General features: G+C 48.0%; 1 long non-coding RNA gene across 1 annotated transcript; it reads left to right on the forward strand.

Annotated features, from left to right (window-relative positions):
- Window positions 1-1440: 1440 nt before the first annotated feature.
- On the forward strand, window positions 1441-3572 carry LOC138775310 (uncharacterized). The gene is made up of 3 exons (XR_011360536.1): window positions 1441-1522; window positions 2769-2856; window positions 3540-3572. It is a non-coding gene; the product is annotated as an uncharacterized lncRNA (long non-coding RNA).
- The last annotated feature ends 1528 nt before the right edge of the window (window positions 3573-5100 follow it).

Below are 5100 nucleotides of genomic sequence, written 5' to 3' on the forward strand. Positions count from 1 at the left end.
GCACATGATACATATTGTTCCAGTAGCCCAGTAAAAGGCACGTGATACATACTGTTTCAGTAACGTTCGTACAGCATGACGCGTGATACGTGCGAATAACATGACGCTCTGCGGACGCACATTGGAATCATGTATGTAACCCTGCACAAAAAATACGAACGAAATGTGTGAACATTGCCATAAATGTTAATATTTGCAAATATTTTTCTTTTGCAACTGCAGAGATTGGCATTATACAGCGATTTTGGGGTGTTGGGTGCACCCAGGGATGCTCCCCCTAATGTCCCAGTGTCATTTCGGAGGTGTTTGCATCGTCTAGGGAGGTTTCATGGGGGACTTGGTGACCTCCAAGTGGTTGAATTTTGATTTTTCAAGTGCCGCAATTTTTTCCCCATAGACTATAATGGGATCAAATACTCGTTCAAATAGTCGAATATCGGTGCCTATTCGATTCGAATTCTCGAAAGTTGAATATTTCACTACTCGCTCATCTCTAATTACTGTGTTATAACATATTTATACATCATGCTAATCTGCTCCTGCAGCTATATGTGTAAGATCATTGGCTGATACACATAGCAGAGCGCTCCTGCCACAACTGCTGGGATCAGAGATATCACAGATCCAGAGAGTTAACCACTTCGATGCCGGGGTTAAAGGGGTATTCCAGGAAAAATTCCACAGGATAGGGGAAAATTAATTGCGGGGGGGTCAAACCACGGCACCCCCCGCCAATCTCCGTATCGGACCCCATCTTCTTTATCATGAATAGAGCCGCGGGTACGGCACGTGACCATCAGCTCTATTAATTCCTATGGAGCGACGGACACAGCCGAGTAAGATGGATGAGCGATGTACTCGTCTCCTTCTGACGGCTCCATAGGAATGAATAGTGGCGTACTCACAGCTCTATACATAATACAGAGGCCGGGCCCGATATGGAGAGTGGTGGGGGGTACAGAGGTCAGACCCCTGCAATCTCCTATTTTTCCCCTTTCTTGTGGATTTTTCCTGGAGTACCCCTTTAATAGTGACTATTGCATCTAAGCTGTTAGCATAGGGAACCTTCAGCTGCTGCAGAACTACATTGCTGGATGTCCAGGAATGATGGGGGTTGTAGTCCTGCAGCAGCTGGGGGGCTGAAGCTTCCTCATCCCTGTTATACAGGAAAGGGCTCCCCCTCTGTCAGCCATATGCAATACATGGATAAGGCTAAGCTACAAGTTATCAGGTAACTGCAGGGAGTCAGTGTGTGAACGGCTGCAGATCCTCTTATAAGTTTATTATGTCATTATATATGGGAACTATAACCCCCAGCATGCCCTGCAGCCTGTATGCTGGGAGCTGTAGTTGCTTCACTAGACTCGGGAGCGCGCCTCGCAGTTTTCAGGCCGGCGACGCGCACGTCGTCACGTGCTCTGTCTTCCTGCTCTGACTGACAAGCGCGGCAGCCAATAGACGAAGAGGAGGCGTGGTCTGTGGCCTTGTGTACAACATGGGGGTCAAACTGGAGATATTCCGGGTAAGTGTCCTGTGTGGTCTATAGGGGCAGGAGCTGTATGTGAGGGGGAGCATGAAGGGGATAGCCTGCTGCTGTGTGCACTGCAACCTGTACTAAGAGTCCCAGCATGGCCTGCTGAGGGTTGTAGTGTGACAGCAAAGGGGAAGCCACTGGCTCTGTACTGGGGGATGCTGGGAGTTGTAGTGCCACACTAGCTGAGTTGCTGTGGGGTATAGTGAGGGATGTAGCGTCACTTTAGGTGTAGTGATGCTGGTTTGGAGCATGCTGGGAGTTGTAGTGTCACAGTTGTAGTGATGCCGGTCTGGAGCATGCTGGGAGTTGTAGTGTCACATTAGGTGTAGTGATGCCGGTCTGGAGCATGCTGGGAGTTGTAGTGTCACTTTAGGTGTAGTGATGCTGGTTTGGAGCATGCTGGGAGTTGTAGTGTCACAGTTGTAGTGATGCTGGTTTGAAGCATGCTGGGAGTTGTAGTGTCACTTTAGGTGTAGTGATGCTGGTTTGGAGCATGCTGGGAGTTGTAGTGTCACAGTTGTAGTGATGCCGGTCTGGAGCATGCTGGGAGTTGTAGTGTCACATTAGGTGTAGTGATGCTGGTTTGGAGCATGCTGGGAGTTGTAGTGTCACAGTTGTAGTGATGCTGGTTTGGAGCATGCTGGGAGTTGTAGTGTCACATTAGGTGTAGTGATGCTGGTTTGGAGCATGCTGGGAGTTGTAGTGTCACAACAGCACAACTGCTGCAAGTTATGTAGTGGGATATGATGGGGGTTGTAGTGCCAGGGGGGCAGCGCTGCCTAAAGGCCTAGTGACCTGTACCTGTGCTTTTCATATCACCAACGGTTTCCTTTCACTGACAGCAAGGAGAGTTCCTGAAAATGGCGAGAAAATAAAATACAAAGTATATTAGGAGCTAGAAGGTGGCTTTGATGTATTCTCATAAAACCCTGTAACATTTTACACCCTGGGTTCACACCTACGTGAGATAACTCCATCACAGGGTCCATCCAAAAACAACAAACAAAATGGATAGGCCCCAGTCACAAAGGTTTATTGGTATACACCAAGGATAGGGAACACTACAATTTCCATCATGCCTGGGCTGCCAAGGCATGATGGGAATTGTAGTTATACAACAGCAGGAGGGCTGCCGGTTCCCCGTCCCTGGTGTCCGCAGCGCAGGTCCAGCAGAACACTACTATGAGGCGACTTGGTTTTCAGTTTTCTTGCTCTTTCCTTTTCCCCTCACTAGATGGCGCTGTACCTGACCTTCCCTGTCACAATGTTCTGGATTCTCTAATCAGCCAGAATACTTTGAAGAATACATAGTGAAGCGTAAGGTAAGTCACAGAGAAGTCTTATATACTTCTGATCTCAGTATATCAGCTGTCCAGTAATAGACATGTGGATTCATACCACTATTCCCATCACATGGATTACAGGTGTATCCCTTGAAGTCACAATCTGTATCCAGATGACCATCTATTATTGGCCACTAGAGGGCTCTTGCCTGATCCCTGCGATACCTTGTTACCATTAGGATGCCTTGCAGAACAATGTCCCAAACCTGTAGCTCATCCAAAGCCACAAGGGATGTCAAAGCATGCTGGGAATTATAGTTTCTTGCAACAGCTGGAGAGAAAATGGTGTTATAAAAGGGTCTATAGTACACAGATCTAGATCTCCTTCTTCATAGCTGTGTCTTATCCGTTTCTAGGAAAGCTGGGTGACAGTCAGTATGACCACTATGGGTGGGTTTGTCATCCAGCTTTCCTTGTGGTCCTGAACTAGTTACGGTATACAGTAGCACTGGAGTGGGCTTATATATGCATCACTTGCCTAATACCAGTATTCCACCATTTGGAATCAGAAACATAATAGCCATGGCCTGAGACGCCATAGAGTGAATATACTTCCATATACGTGTATATGCTGTACTGTAGGGCCCATACATACTGCTCCCATATGGGTTTATATGAACGGATAAAGATTGTTATAATTTTTATTTTATTTTTTTTTCCAGAGAGAGATTTATCCCCCTGAACAAGATGAACAGGTAACAACCGTGTGATTGGGAAGAGGAAGCGGACTCTGTCCATACATATGCTTAGGGGCTTGTGTATCGGTAGCATTGTGCCATGCGTTCATTTTTGTGGCAGCGATATCTTCATGTTGGCAGCACTGAGCCCGGCGGGGCACTGAAGGCTTAGAGCAGGGGTAGGGAACCTTGGCTCTCTAGCTGTTGCAAAACTACAAGCTTTAGCTTTGGCTGTCCAGGCATGATGGGAGTTGTAGTTTTGCAACAGCTGGAGAGCCAAGGTTCCCTATCCCTGGTTTAGGGTGTTTATTCCCGCTCTGTGTAACATGACCTGGGTGGACTCACAGTGCACGTCTATGGGGCTGTCCAGGTCTCACAGAGAGAGGAGAGAAGAGCCCGGCAGTGCGGTTGTCTCTCAGCTCATTCTAGTGATCAGTTGAGGTCTGAACCCTCAGAACTAGAGACATGTTTTTATTAGTGACAGATTTAGAGAGAATCTGTCAGCTGTGATTGCCGCTCCACTTTAGGGTCTTAGGAAAGCCTTTTTGGCTCTTTCTGCCTAGAGCAGGGATGGGGAGCCTTTGGCTCTGCAGCTGTTGCGAAACTACAATTCCCATCAAGCCTGAACAGCCAAAGCTTTGCTTTGTCCGTCCGGGCTTGATGAGAATTGCAGTTTTGCTACAGCTGAAGAGCCAAAGGTTCCCCATCCCTGAACTAGAGAATAAAAAAAATGGAAGCACAGCTGGATATATAAGTATCATGGGTCTTCTTGTCCTGACAGTATCAGCATTCTGGAATGTGAATTGCAGCTCACAGATTCCCTTTAAGGGAACGTTCACACGTACCGACTAGCAGTGTAAATTTGGCTGTGAGTTCTGCAGCAAGATCCGTTATGGTCCTGGCAGACCTCTGGGTCTACATACTCGCAGCGGTCTGAAAGACCTCTGCCAGTATGTAATGCAGCCGCCCCCTTAACCCCTTCAGCTGCCAGCCGGCTCCCCCACTGTCTGTATATACTTTACCTCTCTCCTCACTGCACGGGGTCCCGGCGTCCGGCTCTCCTGCCCAGCCAATCAGTGGCTGCGGCTGGGCAACACACTGATTGGCTGGGTGGCAGAGAAGGAAGCGGGGACCCCGTGCGGCAAGGAGAGAGGTAATGTATATACAGACAGCGGGGGAGCCGAGCGGAAGGGGTTAAGGGGGCGGCTGCATTACATACTGAGTATATAGTCCCAGGGATCTGCCAGGACCTTAACTCGTAGCGGATCTTGCTGCTAAACTCGCAGCGAGATTTCCGGTGCAAGTCAGTACGTATGAACGTACCCTTAGTTATACAAGTAGAAAGGGCTGGGTAGGATGGGGATGCATTCCTGGTACCCCCATCATTTTTTTTTGAAGGCATCATTAGTCTAATCATGACAATCCTCTTGTACTACACATTCTGACAGTCCTTATACACTAACCAATCTTTGGCCTCCTGCAGCTGCAAACCACATCTGATCAACGAGATCAGTGCTCTTTTATACAGCACAATTAATGAAACGGC

The sequence above is a fragment of the Dendropsophus ebraccatus genome, unplaced genomic scaffold (assembly GCF_027789765.1).
Source record: "Dendropsophus ebraccatus isolate aDenEbr1 unplaced genomic scaffold, aDenEbr1.pat pat_scaffold_1513_ctg1, whole genome shotgun sequence".
NCBI lineage: Eukaryota > Metazoa > Chordata > Amphibia > Anura > Hylidae > Dendropsophus > Dendropsophus ebraccatus.